This window comes from Apis florea, unplaced genomic scaffold (genome assembly GCF_048593485.1).
Source record: "Apis florea isolate Af1SG1 unplaced genomic scaffold, ASM4859348v1 contig_2839_pilon, whole genome shotgun sequence".
NCBI lineage: Eukaryota > Metazoa > Arthropoda > Insecta > Hymenoptera > Apidae > Apis > Apis florea.
In genome coordinates, this window is record NW_028256653.1 from 1,877,858 (window position 1) to 1,895,916 (window position 18,059).

Genomic DNA, 18,059 nt, shown 5'->3' on the forward strand with positions numbered 1-18,059 from the left:
ACACAGAAGCGGACCCGAGTTCCAAGAATTCTAGAGATTCCGAGAATTCGACGTCATTTCCAAGAATTTCGGAGATTCCGAGAATTTGACGTCATTTCTCGGAAAAATTTTTCGATCGACCTCCTATCGTATCATGTTCTCCTGATACAAAATCGCATTTTTGGACAAAAATTTTACTTCGATCAGGGGATTTCGGTGCCAATGTTTTTTATTGAATATCTCGCTTATTCTTCAAGATATCAAAAAATGCTTCGAATAAAAGTTGAATGGTTTCGAAAGGGCTATATTCCGGTGCCCTCAATTTTTTTGTACATCGACTCATAAAAAAGTTATCAAGGTCATCCTTCATTTTTTTAAATAGCACTGTACATTTTTTTATACACCAATCTATGCAACATTGCATTCTCTATAGAAGTGATTAGGGGTATTTTTAGTAAAAAACTATTAGTTTCGAAGATATTAATTATCTTTTAAACTATACGTTTTTTGCCATATGTGGCTTAGTACTTTTTTATAGAGAATACTAAGGGAAAACAGCTGGTGCATTAAAAAATATATAGTCCCATTTAAAAAAACCACATTCGCTTTTATAAGTCCTTAACCCTTTTATTTATAAAAAAACGAACAGCAGCAGGACCTGCCCCCCTCGAAACCAAATAACTTTTATTCGAAACATTTTTTAATATCTCCAAAAACAAGCGAGATATATCGATTTATTGTTCCAACACTTGGAAATTTCCAAGAATTTGACGTCATTTCCAAGAATTTTAGAAATACACAGAACCAGGCCCGAGTTCCAAGAATTCTAGAGATTCCGAGAATTCGACGTCATTTCCAAGAATTTCGGAGATTCCGAGAATTTGACGTCATTTCTCGGAAAAATTTTTCGATCGACCTCCTATCGTATCATGTTCTCCTGATACAAAATCGCATTTTTGGACAAAAATTTTACTTCGATCAGGGGATTTCGGTGCCAATGTTTTTTATTGAATAACTCGCTTATTCTTCAAGATATCAAAAAATGCTTCGAATAAAAGTTGAATGGTTTCGAAAGGGCTGTATTCCGGTGCCCTCAATTTTTTTGTACATCGACTCATAAAAAAGTTATCAAGGTCACCTTCATTTTTTTAAATAGCACTGTACATTTTTTTATACACCAATCTATGCAACATTGCATTCTCTATACAAGTGATTAGGGGTATTTTTAGTAAAAAACCATTAGTTTCGAAGATATTAATTATCTTTTAAACTATACGTTTTTTGCCATATGTGGCTTAGTACTTTTTTATAGAGAATACTAAGGGAAAACAGCTGGTGTATTAAAAAATATATAGTCCCATTTAAAAAAACCACAATCGCTTTTATAAGTCCTTAACCCTTTTATTTATAAAAAAACGAACAGCAGCAGGACCTGCCCCCCTCGAAACCAAATAACTTTCATTCGAAACATTTTTTAATATCTCCAAAAACAAGCGAGATATATCGATTTATTGTTCCAACACTTGGAAATTTCCAAGAATTTGACGTCATTTCCAAGAATTTTAGAAATACACAGAAGCGGACCCGAGTTCCAAGAATTCTAGAGATTCCGAGAATTCGACGTCATTTCCAAGAATTTCGGAGATTCCGAGAATTTGACGTCATTTCTCGGAAAAATTTTTCGATCGACCTCCTATCGTATCATGTTCTCCTGATACAAAATCGCATTTTTGGACAATAATTTTACTTCGGTCAGGGAATTTCGATGACAATGTTTTTTATTGAATAACTCGCTTATTCTTCGAGATATTAAAAAATGCTTCGAATAAAAGTTGAATGGTTTCGAAAGGGCTGTATTCCGGTGCCCTCAATTTTTTTGTACATCGACTCATAAAAAAGTTATCAAGGTCACCTTCATTTTTTTAAATAGCACTGTACATTTTTTTATACACCAATCTATGCAACATTGCATTCTCTATACAAGTGATTAGGGGTATTTTTAGTAAAAAACCATTAGTTTCGAAGATATTAATTATCTTTTAAACTATACGTTTTTTGCCATATGTGGCTTAGTACTTTTTTATAGAGAATACTAAGGGAAAACAGCTGGCGTATTAAAAAATATATAGTCCCATTTAAAAAAATCACATTCGCTTTTATAAGTCCTTAACCCTTCCATGTATAAAAAAATGAATGGCAGCAGCATGTGCCCCCCTCGAAACCAAGTAACTTTTATTCGAAACATTTTTTAATATCTCCAAAAACAAGCGAGATATATCGATTTATTGTTCCAACACTTGGAAATTTCCAAGAATTTGACGTCATTTCCAAGAATTTTAGAAATACACAGAACCAGGCCCGAGTTCCAAGAATTCTAGAGATTCCGAGAATTCGACGTCATTTCCAAGAATTTCGGAGATTCCGAGAATTTGACGTCATTTCTCGGAAAAATTTTTCGATCGACCTCCTATCGTATCATGTTCTCCTGATACAAAATCGCGTTTTTGGACAAAAATTTTACTTCGATCAGGGAATTTCGGTGCCAATGTTTTTTATTGAATATCTCGCTTATTCTTCAAGATATCAAAAAATGCTTCGAATAAAAGTTGAATGATTTCGAAAGGGCTATATTCACGTGCCCACAATTTTTTTGTAAATCAACTCATAAAAAAGTTATCAAGGTCATCATTATTTTTTTAAATAGCACTATATATTTTTTCATACCGCAATCTATGCATCCTGGCATTCTCTATAAAAACGTATAGGACCATTTTTAGAAAAAAATTATTAGTTTAGGAGATATTTAAAAAAATTAAATTACTTTTTAAACTATAAGTTTTTTGCCATATATCGCTTAGTACTTTTTTATAGAGAATGATAAGAGACAACAACTGGTATATTCAAAAATATACAGTCCCATTTAAAAAAATAACATTTGCATTTATATCTTCTTAACCCTTTCATATATGAAAAAATGAATGGCAGCATCATGTGCCCCCCTCGAAACCAAATAACTTTTATTCGAAACTTTTTTTAATATCTCGAAAAATAAGAGAGATACATCGAAGAATGTCGATCTATTGTACGAAGTTTCCAAGAATTTGACGTCATTTCTCGGAAAAATTTTTCGATCGACCTCCTATCGTATCATGTTCTCCTGATACAAAATCGCATTTTTGGACAATAATTTTACTTCGGTCAGGGAATTTCGATGCCAATGTTTTTTATTGAATAACTCGCTTATTCTTAGAGATATTAAAAAATGCTTCGAATAAAAGTTGAATGGTTTCGAAAGGGCTGTATTCCGGTGCCCTCAATTTTTTTGTACATCGACTCATAAAAAAGTTATCAAGGTCACCTTCATTTTTTTAAATAGCACTGTACATTTTTTTATACACCAATCTATGCAACATTGCATTCTCTATACAAGTGATTAGGGGTATTTTTAGTAAAAAACCATTAGTTTCGAAGATATTAATTATCTTTTAAACTATACGTTTTTTGCCATATGTGGCTTAGTACTTTTTTATAGAGAATACTAAGCGAAAACAGCTGGTGTATTAAAAAATATATAGTCCCATTTAAAAAAAACACATTCGCTTTTATAAGTCCTTAACCCTTTTATTTATAAAAAAACGAACAGCAGCAGGACCTGCCCCCCTCGAAACCAAATAACTTTTATTCGAAACATTTTTTAATATCTCCAAAAACAAGCGAGATATATCGATTTATTGTTCCAACACTTGGAAATTTCCAAGAATTTGACGTCATTTCCAAGAATTTTAGAAATACACATAACCAGGCCCGAGTTCCAAGAATTCTAGAGATTCCGAGAATTCGACGTCATTTCCAAGAATTTCGGAGATTCCGAGAATTTGACGTCATTTCTCGGAAAAATTTTTCGATCGACCTCCTATCGTATCATGTTCTCCTGATACAAAATCGCATTTTTGGACAAAAATTTTACTTCGATCAGGGAATGTCGGTGACAATGTTTTTTATTGAATATCTCGCTTATTCTTCAAGATATCAAAAAATGCTTCGAATAAAAGTTGAATGGTTTCGAAAGGGCTATATTCCGGTGCCCTCAATTTTTTGTACATCGACTCATAAAAAAGTTATCAAGGTCACCTTCATTTTTTTAAATAGCACTGTACATTTTTTCATACCGCAATCTATGCATCCTGGCATTCTCTATAAAAACGTATAGGACCGTTTTTAGAAAAAAATTATTAGTTTAGGAGATATTTAAAAAAATTAAATTACTTTTTAAACTATAAGTTTTTTGCTTAGTAATTTTTTATAGAGAATGAAAAGAGACAACAATTGGTATATTGGAAAATATACAGATCTATATAAAAAAACAACATTCGCGTTTATAAGTCTTTAACGCTTTTATGTATAAAAAATAAATAGGAACAGAATATGTCTCTCTCAAAACCATGTAACTTTTATTGGAAATATTTTTTAAGGGTATGAACCGATTTAAATAATTAAACAATATGACATTTGCTTTTGTTTTTTTTCTTTTTCTCCTTTAACATAAGTGTTTTTAAAGAATAATTTAAATTTTATGAATTTTATGATATTTTATAAAATTTTAATAGATAACTTAACTATGCGAGTTCTTATTATTTGTTTATCTCTTATTATCTATATTTATTATCATTATTATTATCTATTCTAAATATTGAACCACATTCTATGTATTTAAGATTTAATTTAATTGCATTTTTATTCTGTATTTTTCATGTAAAATAAAAATTTTAGTAATGAAAAAATTTCTTCTTTATTCTTATTATATGTTTTAACATATTTCAATTTTTAAAACTTATTATTGATATAAAATAAATTTTTAATAGAGAACGTTGTTTTGATAAAAATTGAAATTTCAATATAATTCTAAAATTTTTAATTCTGAAAGCGTATATATTTGTTTCTAGGAGATTAACGTGATTGCTTTTAGGAATTCGTGAATATGTAATATTCTTCTAAGTGAGTGATTATGTGAGGTTAATTGATATAATGCAATTTCTGATAAAAACGCGTGTTCGAATTTTCTCGAAAAGTCATGCTTACGGTCTCAAGGTCCGTCTGCATGACATAAATTACATTAACCTAACATTAAAATTAAACACTTTACCCTTTCTATCCATTATTAAACCTGTTTCGCGCTTTATGCATTACACATTATTACTTTGCAAAATTATTAAAACGTCGCACATGACATTAAAATTATGAAATTTCTAAACTGTGATCATCGAATCGAAGTAGATAGTTCCTTCTATGAAGAAAAATGACGTAAAATTTAAGAGTCTTTTGTAAATATAATAATAAATATATTGAAAATCAGTACAAATATTCACAAAATCAATTATCGAATCGAAATAAAATTTTTACAATATAAAATGCATAAAATTATGCATTTATGCATAATAAATGCAATACAAAAATCATAAAATTATCCAGTTGATATGATAACAAAATGCTGAAAAATCGTTGTTGAATAATCATTCTCGAGTTAATTCTGCCTATCCCAATTGTTAGATTGAACATCGATGAAGCCTATCAAGGCATCTCGGCCTCGTTTCCTTCGAGGAACGTTTGCCTCCGGAATTTTACAGAGAGAGGAAAGTTCCGCGTTGAAAAATGAAAAAAATGGAATCTGCGCTCTTTCTCTTTCTCTCTCTCTCTCTCTCTCTCTCTCTCACTCTCTTCCAGGCTGAAGGATCTTCGAACCGGATTCATTAATTCGCGAATCCGCCGCGAAAGTTCTCGACCAATTCGTGATCCTTCAAGCCGTAATAAACTGGATAAGTATGGAGAAATGATGCAGTTGGTCTGTTGAAACTTTGGAGAAAATCGAGGCTAACGATGAAAATTTTTCAAAATTAATTAATAGGTGTGGCCTTTGAATTCGTCTAGGAATTTCATTGTGAGAAAAATCTTTATTTATATAGTATCTTAAGGATGCATTCGAAAGTAAAATAAGATGTTAAACAAAAGTATCTTTGAAATAAATGTTGAGAATAATTGAAAATTACAATTATAATAATTCTTGTTCTCAATGCAGCATCCATTAAGAAAAGTAAATATTTTTACTTTTAAATCCAACGAAGTGAAATAATTTTGGCACTAAATGTACAGGAAACCGAAGTTCGTGCAACAGAATACGTGAAACATAATTATATCACTAGTAATTTATTGATAAATCTCATGAGAAATGTTAAATAATACGAAAGTAGGGTAAAGATTAAATTTTGATATAACTTTTTTTTAGTTCTTATGATTCAACATCTGACTAATTAAGGAAACAAGAAACTCTTTTACTTTTGGTATTTGCAGAGAGAGAGTTGAAGAAGTAAAAGAAATTAGTCGTTTCAAGAGCATTTATTCGAATGGGATTTAAAAGAGATGATCTTTATCTTTTGATATTTAATTCTTTGTAGACTTGTAAAAATATATCTCAGAAAAATGAAAGTAAATGAGTAAGTGCTTTTTAAACATAATAATCATCAAGCTTATTTTGTTATAGAAATTTTAATATTTATTTAACGAAACAATTTGTTCAATAATAATAATGGAACGATATGATTTATCTCAAAAGATAAATTAATATAAAAATTAAATTACATGGAAGATAATTTATCGTTTCAAATTAAGAAGAATAATATTCAATAATTTTTCCTGGAATTATCCTGCAACGAGTTTTGTCTTTTGTGATTTGTTCCTTTATTTATCCCGTTCATTTCGGATATTAAGCTTTTCCCTTATTCTTTATTTCTATTCTGTCGTTTCGTATATTGGAATTAGATCGTCCATTTTCGTTCCATATATCGAAGTGACAGTCCAAATTTCGTGGTTTCTATAACACGATCAAAAGTAAAGTTGATGTTGTGATCACATCGGATGCAATGAGTGCTGTTTAATGAAGTTCAAAGTTTGAACTTCCTTCGGATAGAAGTTTGTAGATTATAAGATCCGTTGGTCTGTGGCAGAAATCAAGAAACTTCCAAGATTTCTTCTTGGTAATAGCTGTAGGTAATTATACGAAATTAAATCCAACATATTTAAACTGGATGAAAATTATTTTTTAATTGTTTCATTCAACTCATTTCATGAAATGAATATTTTTAAATTTATGTCGTAAGAAAAGTTATAAATTAAATTGATAAACATTAAGCCGCTATAACTCTGAACGTAATGACTTCTGAGCAATGAATGAAAGCGCATTAGAAGCGCGAAACCTTGCTCTTTAAAACGTCTTTTCACTCATTTCGATACGACTTTTGATTCCTGAAATATCGTCGTGCAAAGAAAAAGATAATTTTTCAATCATTTACCTTAAATGCGTTTAAACCCTATTAAAATTAGAAAAACTTTGAATCGCTATAACTCCGAAGATAATTAATTTTAAACAACGAGTGAGGGATCATTAGAAGCGCGGAACCTTCCCCTTTAAAACGCTTTTTGAATTATTTCGATACGACTTCCGGTTCCCGAGATATCATCGTGTAAAGGAAAGGGTAATTTTTAATCGTTTACCTTAAATGCGATTAAATCCTATTAAAATTAGAAAAACTTTGAATCGCTATAACTCCGAAGATAATTAATTTTAAACAACGAGTGAGGGATCATTAGAAGCGCGGAACCTTCCCCTTTAAAACGCTTTTTGAATTATTTCGATACGACTTCCGGTTGCCGAGATATCGTCGTGTAAAGGAAAGGGTAATTTTTAATCGTTTACCATCCCCGTCCTTGTCGCTTACTCGGATCTCTCGCTCGCACCTCGTCTCACTGACCTATCCCAACTGCAGACAAGCGACAGACGCGATTCCTGGAAATGCGTACTACGTTCTTCCAGGAAGCAATATAGGTCAGTGGGTCGCGAGCCCATTCATAAACTCTGCGCTATGTTAAGTGCTATGGAAACTTTGAGCCGTTATATCTCGGCAATGGATCGAGATATCGAGATAAAACAAAAAAGGATTTTAATTGCATGGCTTCCTTTACTCTCTTGAATAGGTTTTGACGACAAAATTTTTAATCTCTTCTCACGTTTTTTTCACTACGAAAAGTCGAAGTTTTTTTTTCTTTTGCGATGAATGCAATTAGATCCGTGTATTATTATTGAAATATTTGAATTGTTTCGAATTTTTGAAGCACTGCGATGAATTCTTATTCGTTAATTTGTTCAACAAATTCGAAAGAAGAAAAAAAAAGAAATAAAGAAACGAGAAAGTTCGAAGAAGTAAAAAATAAAGTCATTAAACAAATCCATAGAGATTTAATACAGAATGGTGTTAGAAATTTGCATATACAACTATAACTCGTACAGGTGTTCACTGCGTCAAAATTCCTGATTCACGAGGTGAAACGCGTTTCCACGAAGCCGCAGAGATTAGGTTTAGCGAAACGAAAATTGCTCGACTTTCGAACGGAAGCGTGGTTAAGGAAATAGGGTAGCCACGTAATTACTCTTAGAACAGCAACAGCCAGTCGTTTGCCATTGTTTCCAAAAAGTTTTTACCCTCCCTTCATGCTTAACCCCCTCTTAATTCAATCGTAAATTTCAATTTTCAATTTTACCCGCAACCCATTTAAGCGCCATCCCTCCTTTTTCTTCCGCCCTTTTCCGGTTACATCGAAACCGGTTAAAGGTATCGATTTATAGCGAGCAACAACACGCTGTCTAATTAATGGATTTGAATTGGAAAACGCGAGGCTCGTAGCGTTCCATCGAAGAAGTTATTGTCTTCTGTTTTTACAAGGATTTACCGCCCCCTCCCCCCCTCCACACTTAATGGAAATGCACTTGGTTATAGATCGGGGACGATCTGTGAAAACTGAGACGAAGCACAGAACGAAAGTTTTTCTTTCGATTTCTAACCGATTTGATAAACTTTGGTAATCTGTTTTGTTAGCATAATGAGGAGAATGTAGTGTTGTGTAGATCGTTTATAAATAAAATATACAAAGGATAAAGTTAATATCCAATAATTCCATCTGAATAAATAATTGAGAGTGATAAGAAAGAGTGATAAAATATTATTTTTTTGATTTGTATCATGCTCGTATCGATTCATCCGATTATTAATTCGTTTTTATCTTAAATATTCTTATATTTCTATTAACTTGATGTTAGTTTGTTGTCTGTAGAGTTTTTATGAATGTATGAAAATATGGAACAGAATAATAAGATAAATATAATTATTTATTCATTTGATTTCTTTTTCATTAATTTCTAATAAACGATATATATATATATATATTTGGATAAATATTCCGTCTTATTTGTATATTCATGGAATAAATCAAGAAGATCTTAAATTAACGAGAAACCAAAACAACTTGTGAAAAAGATAATGTTGAATTATTAAAATTATTATTACACTCTCGACAAATTATTATCAACAAAGAGGAAACTTGGTCCTTCTTTTAAAATTTTTATTTTCTTTACTCGTAAAAATTAAATAAAAGAAATAATACGTTCCTTCTCGTTTATTCTCTGTTACTCCTCTTCTAGTAAAAACGAGAATATATTGACTCTTTGAAAGAAGATACAAAAGCTTGTTGGATACGCTCTTTTCCTTTGAAACAATATTTCTCATGCTCAAATGGAGAATTCCTTAAAACTGAATTTCTTAGAACAGGACGTGATATCCAGTACAAAAGACAAAAATGAATATGATCGAATAAAATTTCATTTGCCGATTGAACATCGTTTACGTATGTACGTACAATACCTCACAAAACTATTTGAATATTCTTTTATCTCTTAATAAAACCATTAATAACCAATTTTTCATTTTTATGTAGCGATAATAATACGATTACATAAGAAACGTTTCTTTTTTCTCAAAATATCACTTTAAAAATTTGAATCAATACTCAAAGATCCAAGTTTCAATGTTGCTTTTTTAAAAAAAAGAAAAAATATTATAACGAGATTGATACGAGACAAGAGGAAAATTTCAAAATATTTTAAAATCTTGCCGAGATAAATTCCTAAACAAAATTGTATATTCGAAACAGGAAAATATTTTAAAACTTTGCTTAAACTTTGATTTCACCTTTTTTAAAAAAAAGATTGCCTTCCTCTATTACTCTTATACATAAAAATTCATGAAAAAGTTTCGAATTAGATAAATCTCTTTGTATTCAAATACTTTCGCGATTTCCATTTTACGCACATTACGAAAAGGTTAAAGATAACCTTTCTCTTCGTTGTTTATCCACGCAAGTGAACGAGGTTCCTCCACTCGCGATATTTTAAGAGAAGATATACACTCTCGTTATCGTCGTGGAAACGACTATCTTCCTCCTGTCTTTCTTACTTTTTTTTTTTTTTATCTATATTCCCACAGGGGACGAAGGTCGAAGGTTAGGCAGGAAATGGGATACAAAGGAGAGAGTGCACGAGGGGCTAATTCCATTTCCGGTTATTCTTCGAGAGAACTGCTCTTCTCGAAGGAAAAACGGCTGACTGATCAATGTCGAACTTATTCTAAAAAAAAAAAAAAAAAAAAGAAAAAAAAATGAAGAAGAATTCTTTCGTTATGCAAAACATTCAATCTCACGTACGCAGATGATTTTTCTCCTTCTCGTGAAAGGAATTGCTGTTGTATCGCCATTTGATACAATGCCTATTGTTGGAAATGTAGTTGAATAGGAACAATATGTTCAGTTGGAGGATAATACGGGTTTTTATTTAAGACGAATGACAAATATATCTCGGTAAATCAAATTGAGAACTTTTTCCTTTTATCTTTATATCTCTGCATTGTGCTTTCGAAAATTTAACTGCGTTTTTTTTTTTTTCTAATAATTTTTGGCCAAGATTTAAAAGAAATAGATTTTTAAATTTTAATTTCGATCATCTTTAATTGTTACGAATAATTAAAATGAATTTATCTTATTTTAAAAATAACGAGACTTCAAGGGATTTATTCATATCTATTCGAAAGAATGCAAAAAGATACAAAATATTCAAAATAAAGCATGTATATTCTAGATATTTAAAGGAAATTTTAATTTCTACGCTCGTAAAAAATAATTTGCATAAACATCCATTTGTTCAGCAAATGATTAATGAAACCGAAACCGAATACATTTCTATTGCGAAAATAATTTTTACCCTACAATTCTTTCTCATTCTAGTTGCAACGTTCAATTTACTGTCATTAAAAAATACTTTCAAGTTGATCACCGTTTGCTGATATGCAACGTTCGTTTGTATCCATGGGCTGAAACAAATAACTATCCGCTATTGAATGTTCGCCTTTCTTTTTCCTGGCCAACAACATTCGTGGAAATTTGTTATCCTGTTTGCAAAACTTGCAAAACTTTAGAAACGCGTTAGATACGCGAATCGCAACTCGTTTAATTCACTCAGTTTTTGTATATCCATGTATCAAACCATATCTCGAACGCATTAAATTAAACAAAACGGGGAGAGTGATCGATAACTCGGTACCTCTCTGTATCGAGCCAATTTATCTCTTATCCTCGATCAAACCAATTACTCAAGATTAATTTGGCGAACAATAGTGATACGATCGTGCGAGACTATGAAAGTTAGTTCAGGGTTCACGACCTCGTGGATGTAATGCATTTTCGATATTTTTTTCGATTCGACGATGATATTGCGGGATATACGACTTGAGAATAATTTTTGCAGATTTAGGAAAAATAATACAAATACAAAGTGTATAAAGAGAAAGAAAAAAAAAAATAAAAACCAATTAATAATAAGTATTACATGTTTCTAAAAATTTGTTTTCAATTTTCGTTTAATATCTTGAATGTAACAAATACAAAATGATTATTGATATATAAAAATTAGTCATGAAATTCAAGTTTACATCAGAGGAAAGAAAACGTAGATAGAGTGAGAATTCTATGTTCATTTACCGCAAATTTAAATTGTTTATAAATTCGTTTTAATCTTCAGAATCGATGCTTCGAGCGTGTCTCACGAATATCAAATATTGACATCAAAGAAATCAAATCTCTGATCTCTGAGAAAGTTTATGAATATTAACGTATATATGTATCGAAGAGTCGCGTGTTAATACGATAATTGTTATTGATGATTAATTGAAAATTGTTACGATAAGTCGAGGCTTAAACTAATCGTCTTCCGTGTATTGTATTCGCCCATGTGACTCTAATTGATAATCCTAACCGGCTTCCTTTCGATAACCATGTACGTTAAGAAGCATCGCGAACAGATGCTATTGGATTTTCTAATCTACGGCTTCGAATATTTCACAGTCTTATCTTCGATAATTTTTACTTGCTTAAATCATACTTGCTTCGTGCTTGCAACGTAAATGAAAATATGCATACTTATTTTAAAGAGAAATATTTTCATTTTGTTAATTCTACATGAAAGAAAAAAATTAGTCAAATATAACTAACGTTATAATATTTCATATTACGTGAATGCATAATTGGATGACAAAAACCTGTTGATGTTTTAAACCTATACCAAGTTTTCGTATTCAGATGAGATAGAAAGTTAATCAGATAAATTATTACAAGAATGGAAAACACACATTTAAAATATTGCAAATTTAAAATTTATGTATTAAATTAAGAATTATACAATTTTGACGAAATTTTCATCGTAAATCCTCGAGAACAATTTGCCTTTACGAATAAGTGGAATCGTAACAAGCTAGCTACGAATATATGATCCATAATAAAAATTTATTGTTCATATACCTGCTTCGCTTTCATGGCTGAGAGAACTATAACTGATTTCTATGAGGTAATGACCAGATTATATTGCCTTCAGTCAGAGAACTGTTCATTGCCTCGTGATTTTAATATGCTTGTTTCGCAAGCCAATCCAGCGGATATAAAATATTTATTGCTTGGATCCGTGATCCATCCAGATAACTTGTAACAGTTAAAAACTTGTAACCAAGTATTGCCGACATATTTCCTTGTACATCGTGTTTTATAATTAATATGCTCGAGTTTGTACGTATTTTAAAGTTAGAATTATTAAATTTTAGAATTATTAATGATATAAGGTAAATATATATTATGAAATTTTCATAATACACGTAATGTGCTTTTAAATGCGTAAATATTATAACGTGCTTTAAGAATAAGAAATTAAATTATAATATTAATGTGATGCGTAATTACATTAATTTGAGATAATTGTGTTGTAAGAAGATATAAAAGATTTTTACATTTGTATTCAAAATAAATATAAAATATGTGAGATTGTATCATTATAATATTAGGATATTATATTATTAGTCAACTTTTTAAATTTCTATGAAAATAAATAGACAGCACTTCATTATTTTTTTCATAAAAATTATATTCCTTAGAAAGAGTATAAGAATATATTTATATACGTTTTTTCTTTTCAAAAGTTCAATAAGAATAACTTCCACCATTTACAAAATTTATATTTAGCATTCATCATGAATATCTTTCTCTACTTTCAAACACGAATCGAATTTCATACTATCATCTATTCAATATCCTATAAATCAATAATTAATTGTTGATTCTTGAATGATTTTGAAGTGATTTCACGCAACTTTTTCTCTATGAAAATTTTTGGTTTTGTTAACAAGAAAACATTGATCAGTTATAGAGCGTGTAGCGTTGGGTATGAACCGACAGCGAGTCACCGAACAAAAACAAACAATCGAAGCGACATGTGTCTATCTTTTCATAAAATTATTTCACCATAAAATTCACTATAACTCGAAAACAATATACATTTTTTGTTGTTTTCATATACATAGATTCACTTACTTTATAGACGATTTGTTTATTGTTCAAGAAGAAGCCAATTTCGCGAAAAAATTGGATCACGATTTTTCACGTAATCTCGGAGACACGAATCGTGCTCCATCGGTGTCTCATACTGTGCGATCGAGCCACAGCGATAATTTCTGATTCTGTTGACGAACATGACGATTCTTTATGGCGGCCACGTGTAATGTCGCTCGTGCGGTTTCATTTTCTGTGTCACAAATGGCGGAAACGAGAGAAAGCTCGGTGGAGAAATAATGCAAAGGCGTGGAAACGGTTGATTCGAAAAGTTTCATGCTGTGCAACGATACTATAGTGCGGTGATTGTGTTCTGAGATGATATCCAGATAGAGAACAAATGTTGATTCACGTTGATTGAATATATTGGTGAGTGGATAATGTGGAAGTTAAGTTAAATTTATGTCATGTTCAAATTCGATATTAATAATTTTATATTCAAACATGTTTAAGTTTGACGAGTAATTAGATTTTGAGGTTTTTGAATTTAATATGTTTGAAGTCAAAAGTAAATGTTAAAAGATTCTGAAAATTGTCTAAGTATGAGAAAAAGTTAAAAATTTGGCATTTTTAGATTTAACATTTTATTTGGTTTAAAAGCTTTATTTGAATATAAAATAATTAAAAATTTGAAAGTACTATGCATTTTTTTAAAAATTTAAAGTAAAGATTTAAATCTTATGATTAGAATAATGATAATAAAATATAAAAAACTAATTGTCAAGACAATCTTTTCAAAATTCTGTTCTATTCAAATTGATAAAATTAAAAAAGGGGTGTAAGAATATCTAGAAAGTACTACAAAAAAATTTATTTGACAATGGATTTATTTTATTCCCGTTTCCATGACCAATCGCGCAAGTTTGCGAATGAAAGAACTGGCATTTTATTGTGATAGCATTATTGGCTGGATCACGTTCGAGAGAAAGTTTTGAAGTTGAATCGAGGCCAGCTCGTTTGTGGCGTCTTCCAAAATTGCAACGTTTTTCGTCGACGTTTATCCTGAGATTTGGAAAAGTTTCTCCAGCTAATGATATGGAAATCACATATTTTTCTCGGTGTTTGCGCGGACTTTTTGGAAACTTTGTCTGGGAGAAATATTGGATAAAAGAATGTACATAAATAAATTGTATAGATTGTTTGTCTTTTGAAAATAAATAAAGTGAAAAATATTCCATTATAGCTTTGGATTATTTACATCAATGATTTGAGAAAGAAACTTAACATGATATGATAAGAAAATTAGATTAGATTTTAATTGTATGAAAAATGTCAACTTTATGTATGTTAAATGTAAACTTGTTAACAAAATGGAAAGTAAAATATTATGAATAAATCTATCTTATAAATTTATATATATAATATATTTTTAACTTAAAAATCAGATTATGAATATTATTAAAAATTCAATAACAAAATGAGATATTAAAAATATTAATTTTACGTACCAATACGATATTATTGATTTTCCCTATTCTGATATTCAATTTTTTCTCTTAAAATATTTACTAGTAATAAAAAAAAAACTCGGAATTAGATTATCGATGATATTATTGATTATTTTTATTTTCAAAGAAAAATATATTAAAGAAAACCATCAATTTAGATTATTGTATCTAAATTATGTTCATTAAATATTTAAATTTTCAATAAAAAGATAACGAAAAATAACAGAAGACGAGATTTCTTCGTAAAACACGATAATCTTTTTTTCTCTAAATTACGGAACATATCGATATCACTAGACATTAAGAGGAGAGGAGATTAATCAACATTTTGACAGATGCTTATGTACCAAGCATTCACGATCTGAAATTGACGTGGCATTCGTGTCATTTTCCATCTATATTTTCCTCCTTATATTTATCATAAATCATACGATCTCTTATCTCTCTTTTCCTTAACTCAAAAAATGAAACATCATTTATATAAGTCGAGAAGCATCGAATAAAAATTATAACAAAAAACATTCTTGATATTGATCAAGTATCAAATTTACTAGAGTTTATATTATTTTTTCAATGATATTTTTATTAATATTTTACGATTGAAATATTCTTTTGTTGATTCATTTATCATACTTTTTTTAAATACCGATATTATTATAATGATAAAAGATAATTTGAATAATTGTATGAAAATCAGGATCCAAATTGTACATTTAAGGAAAGAATAAATCAAAATTCTTTTTCTATTTTTCGACGATTCGATTATTCTTTTCCCTTTGTTATGTCAAAAAATAATTACAAGTATACAAAACTTGCATTACCTTTTTCAAATATGTATAATCTAACAACCAGATAATTTAAAAGTATGAATTCTCCTTAGAATATTTTGCATATGCATATAACATACACAGACCAAATTTTGAAAGATCTCAACGATCCATCGACCTTGAGCCATATTCCACGAGAATTTTCACATAAAGAATTCGTTACAATGCAATTGAGTCAAGAATAGTTTCGAAAACGAAACGAAGTATACAATTTTCTCGCGATGTAATTAGTCACCCATTATTCGAACGAATAATAATTCGAAAAAAAACGGTAGTGAAAAGCCGTGTTTTTCGAAACGAAACGCATCTGCACTTGATCCACGCGTTCCACCAGAATTGAAATTAATAAAAGGAACGGCGCAACCGGATATAATGGCTTATGCGGGCAGAGCAGGCAGAAATTCGCATAATTGCCGCGCGCACACGTGAAATTTAATTAATTCTCCTCGCGACATTCAGGTTAATTATAAGCAATGGCATACCACGTCACGTTGGATCCGTAAATAAATACGTTTTTGATTATTCTAGAAAACTTATCGTTAACGAGCTTTGACTTTCGTCCCTGCGAAATTGTCCAAGTAAATATCCCCCTTCTCTCCCTTTGTAAGTAAGAAGGATTTTAAGAAGTAAGAATGGTCCTTTCTAACCATTTTCTTTTATTTACTTCTCATCTAGAAGTATCGCATTTATACAAATCGAATTTCTTTCTTTTTTTTTTTTTAAAAAAAGATTAATTTTATCGGAAATTGTCGTAATAAATTGGAACTAGCGATAATCTTTTATCTTGAATAGAATTTATTTATTTTTTTTTTACGATCGTGCGCCGAAGTTTTCTTTTGTAATTTCATTTTTTTTTTTTTTTTTTTAGAGCCATTCATATTATTCTATTTTCAACGAAGTTCGATTATTCGAAGCTGAATACAATTTCCATTAGAGTACAATAATAATAAATTTCATTATTTGTAATGTAATTATGATATTAACTCTCATTGAGAGTTGATTAAAGTGTAACGATGATTCAGATAACAACACGTAATGCTGAATATTAATATTTCGTGTATTGAGAACATCGGTTGCTTTGATTCGAGAAATATCAATGAAGTTTGCATCCTCCTCTCTATTCTGTATTCAAATCATCCTCGTTTATGGTCACGAACTTTTCCTTTTCGGTTAGTTTCCCTTTAGTATTTTTCCTTTACCCTCGAATAGAGGGTTATTAATGGCGGAAGTTGAGCCGACCAACTTATTTTCCATTCCTCGACCTCTCCTCTACCTTGTCCTCTTTCACAGTATTTCCAGCAGCTCCTCTCTTTTAACTTTTATCCTCGCAGAGAGATAGAATACGCGGTTTTTGTTGCATATAACGAGAAATAACGAATCGCATTGATATATATGGTATTATATTATAATCTTGGAAATAAGCCTTTACATTTTTTTTCTTTTTTTTTTTACAAAACGAATTACTCTCATCTCATAATTTCAAAGATAGAGAGAAGAGAGATGTTCGAGAAAGAAATATTTTCGCGAATAATTTTTTAGTTTCGAATTTTCTCTCCACGAGTGTTTAAATATTTATCACGGCATAGAATTGACATTAGCGTGTCGTGAAAATAATTAGATGCGAAAATTGTGAGAACAAAGCTTGAACAAAACGAATTAACCGTTCTCTAAGAAGAATTGATTTACGTACAATTACGTTTCTGTCCAAATGAAAATCAAACATTGATATCAAAGAAAAATTACAAAATTTTTCCAGCATCGATTCCACCATTAAAAGTCTTAAAGCAATAATTTTAGTCATTGCAACAACGATTTCGAGAGAATGAGAAACAATTTCGCGACGGATAATCGATCCCTCTCGAGGAATCGGAGGAAGGCCGGTGAACCATCTCTCGTTTCGACGTCCCTCTTTTATTTACGTCTCTCGCGACGAATGACCGATAATGAGAGGCCGTCTCGACGTTTAACGAGAAACCGCGAAAGAGAAAGGAGGAGATGA